The sequence below is a fragment of the Protopterus annectens genome, chromosome 5.part1 (assembly GCF_019279795.1).
Source record: "Protopterus annectens isolate FY-2018-M chromosome 5.part1, PAN1.0, whole genome shotgun sequence".
NCBI lineage: Eukaryota > Metazoa > Chordata > Ceratodontiformes > Protopteridae > Protopterus > Protopterus annectens.
Genome location: NC_056736.1, coordinates 407,495,407 through 407,510,319, shown reverse-complemented (window position 1 = coordinate 407,510,319; position 14,913 = coordinate 407,495,407). Strand labels below are relative to the sequence as shown.

The 14,913-nt window shown below is 47.4% G+C and overlaps 1 protein-coding gene across 1 annotated transcript in view; it reads right to left on the bottom strand.

Moving 5' to 3' along the window:
- Window positions 1–14,913, bottom strand: part of CDKL5 (cyclin dependent kinase like 5) — a 1,714,404-nt gene that overhangs the window by 425,823 nt on the left and 1,273,668 nt on the right. The gene's annotated exons all lie outside the window — the stretch shown is intronic.

Here is a 14,913-nt window from a genome sequence, read left to right as displayed (position 1 = left end):
GCACAGTCGGGCAATACATCAGGGACGATGATAGGAAGGCCTGCGAAAGGAATCACGGTCTCCTGAATTGCAAGGGCCTCCTCTGCCCCTAGGGCGGCGTCTCCCAGAATAGCCACCCCCTCCTCTGCCTCTAGATGGGTCTCCCCTTGACCGGCAGGGAAAGACTTCTATGACTTTTTGAACCACATTTTTCCTCCCCTCTGAGCCTTGGGGTAAGGCCTAGATGGGAGGGAAAAACGGACCCCTACTGCAGACAGGGTCTTTCCCTCTTGCTCGCATCTGGTGAGGGTGTCTTTCACTTTGGTCCCAAACAGTGAGGACCCATCAAAGGGGACGTCAGTGAAGGAAGAATTGAAGGCCTCCGCGAAATGACACAGGCGCATCCAGGCTTGCCTCCTAAGTGTTACACCTGAGCTCGCTGCCCTGCTCACCCCCTCGGCTGCATAAGATATGAGCCTCATGGACGAGTTGACAATCGAGCCAAGAGTAGACAACTGGGCGTTAACAGTCTGTGTTAACACTTCAGGTAAGTTACCCATTAGAGTATCTCCTAACTCTTTAAGAACACCTCTCTGGAGCCGAGTAAAGTGACATAGACAGTTCAGAGACCGAAGTGTGAAGGTCGCTGAAGAGAGAATGCAGCTTCCATACTGATCCATACTCCTGGACTCCTTGTTAGGAGGATGGACGGAGGAAGAAGACTCGGCTACATCCTGCTGAGTGGCCACCGCCACCACCATGGCATCCACAGAAACCCCTTTGGACAGGAACTCTTTCCCAGGGGGAGCTGAAAGAAATTTATTAGGGTGTCTTGGTACAGGTTCCACTGAGTCAGGAGTCTCCCATGCCCTTCGACAGATCAAATCCAGGAGCTCATCGAAGGGTAGAGACACCCAGGAGGCGAAGGGTTGAGCCCCAAAGGCCTTGAGGAATACTGTCTCCTCCTCAGAGGAGGTTTTGGACGACCAGCCACCGCTCTGCCTCAATCTCCAGGATGTCAGAGAAAGAGACGTCATCAGAGGACGACCTGGGGGACCCCTCTGACTCCTCGAGGTCGGTATCAGAGGTGAAGGACTCATCCTGGGAGTCTATGTGCTTTCTCTTACACAATTTCTTTCTTGGGGGATCCTCAGGCACAGACTCTGAGGGGCCCTCAGAATGTTGGGGACCGCTCATGGGGGTATCCCAGTCCTTGGGGCTCTGCCGTCAACCGATAGGGGGACATCAGAGGCTCTTGCCAGAGTGGAAGGGGATGGAATGACCAATCCGGGTGATGTCACTGAGGATCTGGCCAGTGCGCTCCTCATGGCCTTGAAGGCGGGTCCCCCGAAATCCGAGGATTGACCAACCTCCGAGGCCAAGATCGGAACCGCAGTTCCCCGAGCCGAAGTGCTGAGAGGTAGGCTCGGAACCGACAAAAGTCCCGAAGTATCCCCCTTGGGTCCAACAGAGGAAACCCGGGTTCCGAAACCAGAGGACGGAGCCGACATAGTAGGAGGTGACGTCGGCACCGATACAGCCTTAAGAGGTACCGGAGCCGGCAGAACATCACCCGGAGCAGAACGGGTCCGAAGACAAGGAGGTGCTCGGAGGAGGAAACATGGGTGCACTCATCGGGACTGGCTCTGGAGCCGACTGGGTCGGAGCCGAAAATAATTTTGCCAAAAACGGCAACTGCAGGAGCCTCTGGGCCACCCTATCCACATCCAAATCAGAGAGTCTGGAAGATTTGGAGGAGAGAGAAGATGACTGTGATCTCCTATCTGGAGATCCTTGTCTGACACTAGGAGACCGTCTCTGAATGGGCTCTAACAGGATAGGAGCCGAGGCAGATTAAAAAATCACAGCTATCTCCTGCGGCCCCGAGGACAAGGGAGCCGAGGAGGTAGAGTCCAATTTGGTAGTCTTCTCCAGAGGCTTCGATGAAACAGATGGAGCCGGAGATCTTTTCTTAGCCTTAGAAGTCTTGGTTTCAGACTGTGAACCAGAGGAAGGGTCCAAGGACTCCTCAAAGGAAGGCTTAAGAAGACCCTTCAGTATAAGTTTATTTTTTCTCTCCTGTAGCACCCTAGGGCTAAAAGTGTGACAAAAGCTACAGGACTCTTGTAAATGTATCGCCCCCAGGCAGTATACACAAACAGCATGTCCATCTGTTACGGACATCTTGTAGGTACATTTAGAACACTTCTTAAACCCGGAGGGTTTGTGTTCTTTTTGATCCTTAGACATAACAGCAAAACCACAGTCACAACACCACAGAAACAGGACTTTAGGCCACAACGGTTAAGGCAGGAAACTACTGCTAACAACAGTTGACAGAATCTCAAGTTAAATGATTCTGACACGACAACATGACACACACCAAAGCAAGGACAAACGCTTTCCTCAGACAAACTACACAAACAATACACTCACACCACAAAAACAATGATAATAACAAGTAAACCGCTATTAAAATAGCTTTTGTGAAGAAAAAAGACAATTTTCAGTGAGAAAAAGAAGTTTTAAAGCTACTTAGCCACAGCCAAGCGAGACCACGTCCTAGCTCCACGAGCGGCAAATGAGATCTGGGGTTATGGAGCAGTGCAACATGGGATACCAGGTTAGCCCAGCCAATTAGAGACTTTGTGCTAGAAAAATATAAGTTGGCCGAGTCAGAGCCGATGTTCGGCTCCGAAGCAGTGAGTAAGAATGTAGGGGAGATTGGACCACTTAACATCTAAATGTTTAATGGGAAGAAATAAGTATTTTTTTTAGAGTTGTGGTCTGATAATTGTTCTTTAACTAGATCGATAACACTAATGAATGTTCCACATCCTTTATCTGAAAAAGTCAAACAAAAATTGTTTTGGACTCTCCTGGTAGTAACTAAGAAAAAATATTACATAAAATTAGAAGTTATGTACCTACCATAACGTTCCATGTTAGTTGTCTTCTCTCGCCTTCTTTCTTGCTGGATGGGTTCGGAGCCGATCCTCGGCTCATTTCACTTGCTTTAGCTTGAGAACTCCTTTTACCAGCTCGAGGCAACCCTATATCCCATGATGCAAGGCGGAACTACCTCAGATCTCGTTTGGTAGCTAACCTACCCTGCTAAGGACTAACCTAACATAATTTAGGAAACAAGTTCATAAAAAGAGTCCTCATATGAAGGCTCAGGAGGAAAAACAACCTGATAGGAACTCTTCAAGATCTGTCCAGGCCAGGGGGTAGGAGGGAGGGGCCAGAAAGAAGGCGAGAAGACAACTAACATGGAGCGTTATGGTAGTACATAACTACTAAATGTTAAGTTGTCAATCTCGCCTTCATTCTTGCTGGATGGGACCGCGTCCCTAGCACCTGTATCCCGGGTGGCTCAATGGAACAGACTCTTGAGAACTGTGGAACCAAAACTGGCCCTATCTCTGGAGGCCAAGTCCAACTTGTAATGAGAGACAAAGGTATGAGGCGTGGCCCAAGTAGCTGCTGCACAAATAGTATCAATGGGTAGTCTATCCTGAAAAGCTGCAGAAGTGGATAGACTCCTGGTTGAGTGTGCTTTTGGTTTAGAAGATAGCTGCTTGCCCCTGAGAGAGTACACAAGGGAAATGGTGGAAGTCAACCTTCTGGATAAGGTCACTTTAGAAACTGGAAGACCTATCCTGTTTTCTGCATAGGAGACAAATAATTGGTCCGATTTTCTGAATTGTTTAGTTCTATGCAAATAGTACCTGAGCTGATGATGGACATCCAAAAAATGAAGCTTCTGTTCAGCTCTGTCGGAATAGTTTGGGAAGAAGACTGGTAGATCTATAGATTGGTTAATATTGGTTTGAGACACAACTTTGGGGAGAAAGGAAGGATTAGTTCTTAATGATACCCTGTCCTTATGAAAAACCAAATAAGGGGAATGCAGAGAGCTTGAATCTGAGACCCTTCTTGCTCAAGTGACAGCCAGTAAGAATATAGTTTTCCAGGTCAATAACTTCAAAGAACATGACGCAGACGGTTCGAAGGGAGGTAGTATCAAGGATGCCAACATTAAGTTTAGATCCCATTGCGGAGGAGGTTGCTTTATAGGTGGCTTTAGGAGAAAAACTCCTCTCAGAAAGGCCTTGCATAATCTATGAGACATAATGTTATTGTCATGCAAGCCAACATGATACTTGGAAATAGCAGCCAGTTGTACTTTAACTGTAGATGACGAGGATCCTGAATGAAAAACCTCCGCCAGGAAATCTAAAACAGAATGTACAGGAGCAGTAAAGGGATCAATATTCTTGGAATTTGCCCAAATAGAAAAACGTCGCCACTTGCTAGCATAAACAGTTTTAGTGGACGACTTCAAGGAAGATACTAAGATGTCTCTGACGGAGTCAGATATCATCGGAAGCCTGGCTAGGGAAGGAAGTGGAGCAACCAAGCAGTGAGGTTGAGAGAATGAATGGCCCGGTGCTGCTGACCCGACTGGTGGATTAAGAGGTCCGGAACTGGGTCCAGATGCCAGGGCTGCACCAGAAGGTGACGATGCAGAGACGGAAACCAAATTTGTCGAGGCCAGTAAGGGGCAATGAGAATCAACTTGGCTCTCAAAACGGTGGCTTTTTGAATGACTTGTGGAATCAAGGGAAAAGGAGGAAAAGCGTACAGAAGTCCCCGGGGCCAATCCGGGGTTAGAGAGTCTCTTGGGTTGGCCTGGAAGGGGAAAGAGGGTGAAATAATCGGGGCACTTGTTGTTTTGAGGAGTAGCAAAAAGATCGCAACAAGGAGTGCCCCACTGCAGAAAAATCTGATCCACTACAGATTGATTGAGAGACCACTCGTGAGGCATCAGAATGGATCTGCTCAGCCTGTCCGCCAAGAGGTTGGACCTGCCGGGGATGTGCGTTGCTATCAGAAACCGATGAGAGGAGATTGCCCATTGCCAAAGTCTGAGAGCTTCTCGACACAACGGATAGGACCTGGTCCCGCCCTGCTTGTTGATGTACCAGACCACGGACATGTTGTCCATTTGTACTGCAATAGTCCCCGTGGGAAGAAAGTCGTTCAGGGCCTGCAACGTTAAAAGCACGCTCTCATCTCCAGGACATTTATGTGCAGATTGTATTCTATGGGTTGCCGTCCGTGGACCATCCTGCCCTGATAATGCCCCCCACACGATCAGAGAGGCATCCGTAGTGACTGTGGCAACTGGAGGAGGAAACAAAAGGTCGGCCCTGATGAAGAAGAGGGAAGATATCCACCAATTTAGATGAGTTCTGCACGACTGTGTGACTAAGATTTCGTGCCTCATCGGAAGACTGTAGTACGACCACTGCGTGAATAGCATCCACTGCAGAAGACGCATGTGGAAGCGAGCCAGTGGTAGTAGAACAATGGCCGCAGCCATAAGGCCTAGAACGTTCAGTATAAATCTGGCTTTGACCTTGTTGCTCTGCAATAAAATCCGAGCAATTTTTGGATGTCCAGAATTCTTTGATCTGTTAGTCTGGCTAACATTTTGACAGTGTTTAATTCTGCGCCTATAAAGGTGATAGATTGGCAAGGCAGCAGAGAAGATTTTTCGAAATTTACTGAAATTCCCAACCTCCTGCAAAGCTGTAGAGTGTAGTCTCTGGTCTGAAGAAGCGGACACCTGGTGGTGGCGGAGAGGAGCCAGTCGTCCAAATAAGGAAACACCTGGAATCCTTGACGTCTCAGATGAGCTGTGACCACTGCCATGCATTTGGTGAACACTCTGGGGGCTGAAGTGAGGCCAAAGGGCAGGGCTCTGAATTGGTAATGACTGGTCCCTAGCAGCGGAGAAACCTTCTGGAGCGCCTGTGAATCTTTATGTGATAGTACGTGTCCTGAAGGTCTATAGAGCACATCCAGTTGTCCTTGCCCAGAAAGGGCAGAATGGACTGAAGCGTGACCATCCGGAATCTTGCCTTCTTGACAAATCTGTTTAGACTGCTCAGGTCTAATATTGGTCTCCAATCTCCCGTCCTTTTGGGGACCAAAAAGAATCTCGAGTAGACGCCGGCACAGTCTGGACGGCTCTTTTTTCTAGGAGCTTTGAAAAGTACAGTTTTGTACCTACCATAAATGTAGATGTTCGAAGATCCACATTGCTGCAGTCCTTACATATGGGTAGTCCGCTGTCCTCGGTCGGCCCGAATATCAAAGTATTAGGCTGACGTCGGTCAAGGCGCTTAAAACTGACATCAGGACGTCACGGTACAAAAGCGCATGACCGACGTCATATCCTCAGTCTTTTCTTGCCCCAGATGTCAGAAGGCCCTAAAAAGAAAGGGCAAAGCCAAAAACAGCAAAAAACAACCAACCACCCCTGCACTAACCATATTTACAATATTTACAACCCAAACCACACAACCACCTCTAACTACAGAGGGAAGGAGGGAGGGTAAATTGGACTGCAGCAATGTGGATCTTGAACATCTACATTTATGGTAGGTACAAAACTGTACTATGTTCTTCATCTCACATTGCTGCAGTCCTTACATATGGGTAGAATCCCAAAGCAGAGGTAAGGGAGGATGGCAAAACTATAAAGCATTAGGAGCTGCCAAAATGCCCTGTAAAATTGCAGTGGCAAATCCAGCCCTAGATTTAGAGTAAAGTGGAAGGTGGTAATGCTTAGAGAAAGTATGCACTGAACTCCAAGTAGCTGCCTCCAAAATATCTTAGTAGCCACCCCTTAAAAAGCTGTAGAAGTGGCAGTAGCCCTAGTGGAATGAGGCCTAATCCCAGATGGAATCTCCTTACCATGATGGGAATAACAGAAAGCAATACAAAACCAATCCACTTAGAAATAGTTTGTTTTGAAACAGGTTTGCCCTGAGAACACAAAGCAAATGAAACAAACAACTGCTGAGACTGCCTGAACCCTTTAGTTCTGTTCAAATAATATCGCAACTGTCTGTGTATATCCAAAGTGTGCAAAATCTTCTCCCCTTTATTTTGGGGTTTGCATAAAAGGTAGGCAAATGAATAGTTTGGTTTAAAGTGACACTAGAAACCAGTTTACGTATAAAGGAAAGGTTAGTACCAAAGAGACCCTATTCAAGAGGAAAATTAAGAAAGGCTCAACCGCCATAAGGGCCTGTAATTCAGAAACCCTTCTACAGATGTAATGGCCAACAAAAAAGCAGTCTTCCATGATAAATATTTCAACTCGGCAGTCGCTGCAAGCTCAAAAGGTTGTAGAGTGAGTTTCTCCAACACAAAATTGAGATCCCAAGCAGGAGTAGGAGCTTTACGTGGGGGTCTTATATTCTTTGCCCCTCTAAGGAATTGCTTAAACAAAGGATGAGAAAATAAAGGTGGGTCACAGTCATAATGAGCAGAAATTGCTGCAGCATGAACCTTTATAGAGGAGAAGGACAAACCTTTATCCAATAACTCAGTAAGGTATTGAAGAGCAACACTTAAGTTAGGTTTAGAAACATCAAAGTCCTTTGCTGTACTCCAAATTAAAAATCTCCTCCATTTACCTGCGTAAACTTTCCTGGTACTAGGCCTTCTGGCCTCCAAAATAACATTCAAAACTTGTTGTGGAAGCTGAGACCCTCCAGGGTTTAAAACAGAATATGCCAGGCTGTTAGATGTAGAGAGTGAAGTTTGACATTGAGTAAATGACTGTTCTCCTGAGACAGCAGGTGTGGAATCAAGGCAAAGGCCATGGAGGCTCCTACCAGACTTCTCAGTAATGGGTACCAGTGCTGTCGAGGCCAATCCGGAGCTATTAAAATCATGGTTGGCTTGTCCTGTCTGACCTTCAGGAGTACCTTTGGGAGGAGAGGCAGTGGTGGAAAGGCATACACGTGAAGATTGCACCAACTGAATGAGAGAGCATCCACTTTCCAAGCTGTGGGATGAAACCTTTTCGTGCAAAACTTTGGCAGCTGGTAATTTAGTGGAGAAGCGAACAGATCTATGTCTGGAGTTCCCCATAACACTGTCAATTTTTGAAATACATGAGGATCCAATTTCCACTCGTGGGGATCCATAATTTGTCTGCTCAACACATCTGCTAAGGAGTTCTGTGCTCCTGGCAGAAACCTTGCCTGAAGATTTAGCTGCAAACTGAGAGCAGTCTCCCACAAAGTCATTGCTTGTCTGCATAGAGGATAAGAATGTGTCCCCCCTTGCTTGTCGATGTACCACATGACAGTTGTGTTGTCTGTTTGAATCAACACCTGCCCTGGAAGAAGTAACTCTTTGAAAGCTATCAATGCAAATTGGACTGCTAACATCTCCTTCAAGTTGATATGTAAATGTTGAAGTCTGGCAGGCCACGTGTCTTGTACCCATTTTCCATTTAGATGAGCTCCCCAAGCTTTGTCTGAGGCATCTGTCGTTAGAATCTGACTCGCCTCTGGTCGGGTCACAGAGAGTCCCTTGTTTAGGTGACATTCCTGAGCCCACCACAAAAATTCCTTTTGAATGCAAGGTATTATCTGAATGACAGTGTCCATATCTTGGCAGTGTTGCATCCATACATTTTTGAGATACCATTGTAGCTTCCTCATATGCAGTTTGGCATTGGGAAGTACCAGAATACAGATGCCATGAACCCCAAGGCTTGAAGGACTGTCCTTGCAGTCAGCCTGGACTGACGAGACAATTGATGGAAATAAAGAGAAAGATTCTTTTGTTTGTCCGGGGTCAAAAAGGCCATCTGGGATGCTGTATTCAGTCTCACACCCAGAAAGCACATGTCCTGAGAGGGTACTAGACTGGACTTTATTTCGTTCACAGAATACCCTAGGCACCTTAACACTGCCATCACATACTGTAAATGATGAAGAAGTTCGTCCTTTCCTTGAGCCAGAATCAGGCAATCGTCCAAATAAGGATAGATTTGTATTCCTCTTAGCCTGAAGAAAGCTACCACTGGAGCCAGAACCTTCGTGAACACTCTGGGCAGTAGATAAGCCAAAGGGCAATGCAGAGAACTGATAATGAAAAGTCCCAGCCCGAAAACGCAGATACTTCCTGCAAATGGGCCTGATAGGAACATGAAGATAAGCCTCCTTGAGATCCAGAGTCACCATCCAGTGATCTTTGCCCAGCAGAGGTAAAAGCTGCTGTAACGTCAACATTTTGAACTTGGGAATGTCCAGATATGTGTTGAGGATAGATAAGTCCAAAATGGGTCTCCATGTGTCCCCTTTCTTTGGTACTAGAAACAGGTGAGAATAAAATCCTAGGCCCACTTCTGGCAGAGGGACCGGTTGTATAGCTCCTATTTGAAGTAGAAGAGAAATTTGGTTGTGAGCCTCTAGTCTTTGCTGAGGAGGAACGTCTGGCATGCCTTTGAAAGGAGGCAAGGTATGGAAATAAAACTTGTAACCTCGGTGTATGATATCCAGTACCTATTTGTCTTGGGTAATTAAAATCCAATTTTCCTTGAAAAGTGCCAACCTTCCTCCCAAAGGTGCCGCCAGGCAAGAGGGATCTGGCAGCTGAAAAAGTAGGTAATTGGGCCTGTTTACGAAAGGACTGGCCCCTACCCTCACTCGAATATTGTGCAGATGAACTCCCAGTCCTAGGTCTGAAGGAACTCTGAGCTCTGCCCCTACCACGTCTAGATCTACCCCTAGACTGAGAATCATAAGAAGGATACGTCCACCCCTTAGCAGGCCAATTCCTACTAAACTTTGGAGGCTGAACTTGCAAAAAATCCTTAACAGTCTGCATAGACTTAGCCTTGTCCTCCATTTTCTTCAAGACTGATTCCACAGGTGGACCAAACAACACTTCAGACTGCAAAGGAGCATCCAAAATCCTTGTCCTAACATGTTCAGAAAAATTCTGATCCTTCAGCCAGGCGTGCCTGCGAAGAACTGAACCAGTGGCAGCCACCCTAGACGAGGCCTGCACAGCATCAAAACCACATTGTAAAGAATGCTTACCAACCTGCTCAGAGACATGCACCAAATCTTGTAATTCTTTACACTCAATGCCTTCTGCCAGAGCATCCACCTTAGATTTCAGTTGAGAAAGAAGATAGTTTTGATATTTCAACATATGAAACTGGCAATTCAAAGCCCTCATTGCTAAGGTAGAAGAAGTATAGACCTTCTTTCCCCATCTATCCAAAGCTCTGGCCTCTTTATCTAGAGGAACCGGATTTTTTACAACAGAGGCCTTAACACCCTTGGGTCCCTGACTAATAGTTTCTGGGTCCGCCCTAGGACTCTTATAAAGATATTTATGAGCCTCAGGCACCCTGTAATACCTATCTGGTTTAACAGGTGCAGGAGGCAGAGAATCAGGATTAAGCGAAGCCTCTGAAAACACATCCTGCACAACATCCAGAACAGGTGGAATAGCTAAGGGCCTATGTTGAGGTAAAAGCAAAAATTCCCTAAGCCTTTTCCGAGAATCAGAGAAGTCTTGACCTTCCCACTTAAAATGCTCCCTCATAGAATGAAGTGTCTCTGAAAACGAAAAATCCTCTGGAGGAGAAGCAGGAGGAGTGGAATCTTCTGCATCAGAATCAGAATAAGGAGAGTACTCCTGCAAGTCTTCAGCCGAAGACTCTGAAACATCTGAAGCCTGTTCAAAACTTCCCAACTCTGGCTCCACCCTAGGCCTCTTATCAGGAGGGCAAGAACCTCTAATCAGAGTAATCAAATCTTCTGCCATTTTAAGCATGTGCTTCTTAGGCACAGACCCTGCTGAACTAGGAGTGACACCAACAGATGCTAAGCCTGGCCTGCCCCTGGGAGAAGCCTTGGAAACAGAAGGAGAGGGCCTAACCACCCTGGTAAGGGAGGGGAGTACAGTAACTTGAGAAGCCCCTTCAGCCTGCCCTGCCTCAAGAGAGGCCACATCCTGCAAAAATAAGTCTCCCCCTGAGACTCTAAAGAAGTCTCCGTCGGACCCACCGGTTCCACTGAAGCCTCTAAAGAACCGGCGTCCGGAACGGACGACTCATCTTGCCTGGGTTTAACTGTTTTGTCTTTGCGCTTCTTAGGAAGCGGGCGCCGGAGAATCCGGCGGCATATTATAATTGCACCGCTTCAAGACCAGCCTAGCACAATCTAACCTTCGCAATAGTGCGCTTATTGAACCTAGCACAAAGCGACACCCGACTACGTGCTCAGGCCCCAAACAAGGAATGCACAAAGAATGATAATCCCTATGCGGTATCTGTTTCCCACAAGAAATACAATTATTCACTTTTTCTGACATCCGGTACTACACTGAGGCAAGAAAAAAACAAAATAATCCCCAATGGGGTACTTAGCCAACTTGGATTCGGTCTGAAACTCCGAACTCGAAAAATTTCAGAACGCATGAGCGGCACTTGCAACGCTGCTTCTGCATCGGACCATGCGGCAAAAAAGACTGAGGATATGACGTCAGTCATGCGCTTTTGTACCCTGACGTCCTGATGTCAGTTTTAAGCGCCTTGACCGACGTCAGCCTAATACTTTGGTATTCGGGCCGACCGAGGACAGCGGACTACCCATATGTAAGGACTGCAGCAATGTGAGATGAAGAACATCCTCCTGTTCTGCCAAATCCCTTTGACCGGGTGAGATGTCTGGAAGGGATAGTTGAGTGCAGGATACCTTTGAAGGGATTTTGTAACCCTCGGATATGATTGACTGTACCCACATATCTTGTGATAGGGATTGCCAGGCTACTGGGTACAGCGAAATCCTTCCCCCGACTGCCTCCAAGGGTGGACAGTCGGGCAACACCTCAGGGATGCTGAAAGGGCTTCTCAGGAAGAGACTCCCTGTTGCCCTGGTTCTGAGGACCCCCCCCTGCCTCTAGGGCGTCTATTGTTGTTACCACCTCTGCCTCTGGGGGTAAACTGACCACGTGTGTCGGTGTAGCTCCTTGGGCTTTGGAACCACATCTTCCCCCTTCTGACCCTTGGGATATGGTCTAGAAGGAGTGGAAAATGGACTCCAACGGCAGAAAGAGTTTTACCGTCCTGCTCACACCTGGTCAAGGTATCCTTCACCTGAGGTCGAACAAAGCCAAACCATCAAAGGGGTATTGGTGAAGGCCTTAAAGGGGTCCATAAAATTACAAAGCCGCATCCAGGCTTGGCGTCTAAGAGCAACTCCTGTGCCTGCGGCCCTGCTCGCTCCATCGGCCGCATAGGATATGAGCCGCATGGAGGAGTTGGATAGGGAATTCAGGATTGCTAGCTGTGAGGCAATCTTTTCTTGAGCCCCAGCAGCAGAAGGATCCTGGACCACTTCACCCAGTTCCTTGAGAATATCTCTTTGAAGCCTGGTGAAGTGACAAAGGTAGTTCAGCGAACGCATAGCAAAGGTCGCTGAAGAAAACATCTGCTTTCCATACCTGTCCATGGTCCTAGAATCCTTGTTAGGAGGATGGACAGGTACTGAAGGATCCGCCAGTTCCTTCTTAGTGGCCGCCACCACGATAGCATCCAAATAGACGCCGTTGGAAAGAAACTGTGTGTCCTTAGGGGCCGTCATAAATATGGATGGTCTCCTGGGACAGGTTCCACAGAATCTGGAGCCGCCTTCCGAGCCACTACACTACCTGCATAAGTGGGTGAAGGCGGAGACACCCAGGAGGTGGAGGGTGGGATCCAAAGCCTCCAGGTATACCGACTCATCCTCGGAGGGATCAATGGATGGCCAATTCCCCTCTGTTTGAGGAGCTCAAGGATGTCTGAAAAGGAGACATCCTCAGAGGGGATCGTGGGAACCCTCCGACTCATCTAAGTCGGTATCCGATGTAGTAGACTCGGGAGTCTGTGTGTTTCATCTTACGTCCTCTTCCGAGGGTTTCACCTGCTGGATCAGGAGAAACTTCGAAGAGGAGGAAATTCCCAATGGGGAAACCTGGGGCGATGGATCCCTGGGCCTGAGAGCAAGAGGCGTCTACAGGCACTGAAGAGGGAGGAGCTAGAGGATGGACCGTTGACCTGGCTCAGAGGCCAGGACACTCCTCATCACCTCAAAGGCTCCCCTCCCGGGAGGCGGAATATCCCGCTCGAGGATACAGGAATTCCCGGCTCCACTGAGAGGGAAGGCTCGAGGCCGATGTCGGCGCCGAGCTTACCAAAGCGAAGCCCGAGAGGAGGCGGGGTCGGACAAGGGTCCGATGCCACTAGCCCCTCGGAGCCGACAAGGAAACCCGGCGTCCGGATCCCTCCAAGGAAGGCCTCAAGGAAGATCGGAGCCGGGGCACGGAGCGAAGGTTGTATCGGCTCCGGCGCAGAAACAGTCGCTGTCCCGAGAAGATCCGGCTCCGAACTCTGGTGTGGAGTTGGAGGAGGAAGTTCAAGGGGTGAGGCAATAGCCGAAGTCTGTTGAGACGGGCTATGGAGCATTTGGGTCAGTGCCTGCGACTTCAACAGCCTGCTTACCACCCTCTCTAAGTCGTGGTCAGACAGCCTGGAAGATCTCGAAGATCGGCTCTGATGGCTCCGCTCCGACAAAAGAGGAGACCCCGGAGCCGAGTAGATACTCTGCAACGAAGGGGACCAAGATCTCTTTCGGGACGAAGTCATCGGAGCCGAAGTCCCCTGAATTCCAGATGGAGCCGAAGGTTTCTCGGCTCCGATGCTGGATAAGGTGTCGGCTCCAGCCGGAACCGACAAGGCCACAGTAGACAAGGTGTCGGAACCCGTCGGTGCCGAACCCACTACTTTTGAAGTAGATAGATCGGTTCCAGCCGGAGACGATCTCGGCTCCGACGGAGCCGGAGCCACCGGAGGAGGCTTGGATACTGAAGCCTGAGCCTTCAGTGGCTTAGAAGGTTTCCCAGACCCTGCTTTAGAGGGAGAACCTTCTGGCTTAAGTAAGCCACGGAGGATAAGCTTATTCCTCCGTTCCTGCAGGACTCTCTGGCTAAAAGAGTGACACAAAGCACAGGAGTCCTGCAGGTGCAAAGGCCCCAGGCAGTAAACACAAGAAGTGTGACCGTCTGTCAGAGACATTTTCTGACAGCACGAGTCACACTTCTTGAAGCCTGAGACCTTGCCTTCCTTAGACATAATCCTAGGAGGAAGTCACACACAAACCCCAACAAACACACAAAATTAATCCCCTAACACACAACACACAGGAAGGGATTAACCAATGGGGTTTAGGCCTAACTAAACTTTTACACTAAAGGAAATAAAAGGAAATAAAAAGTTTTGAAATATAAGGGAATAGGGTGGGCTGTAACACACTACAGACTATAAAAATGGATACAAGGGGGAAATAAAACCCTAACTAAGCTTTTCTCTTTAGACAAGAAAATTACTTACCTCAGCTGGCAAAGGAGACCTCTTTCGCTAAGCGGCAAACGAGATCTGAGGTAGTTCCGCCTTGCATCATGGGATATAGGGTTGCCTCGAGCTGGTAAAAGGAGTTCTCAAGCTAAAGCAAGTGCCGAGTCGGAGCCGAGGATCGGCTCCGAACCCATCCAGCAAGAATGAAGGTGAGATTGACAACTTAACATTTGGAATACAAACTCTGATCCAATGTTGAAACAATTTTTAAATTTAACAGCAATGCTATGTAAAACTGAAAAAAAAAGTGAGTAGAATAAGGTCTGTAAATCAGACATTTAGTTGTTGGGATAGCCTTAAAATGATGCTACTGAAATACCATGATTATTAATTTGTTAACTGTATTAGATTTCTCTGACAATTCAATGTATTTCTAGCATTGTGTAACATTATGCGATACTGAATTTCTTCCTTTCTGTATATATTGTATATTATGCTAAATCGATAAACATTTTCTTTAAAAAAATTGATTTTTCAGCATAAACACAATGAAAAGCACTTTAAACATATACCCAGCCCCTAAAAGTAATTTAACACAACAGATAGAAAATACTACATTTAAGTTAGTGTTAACTTTTTTTTCCTCAAAAGGGAAAAGCAAGTCACATTACAGTCTATAACAACACTTTTTCCTAGCTTAACAATAA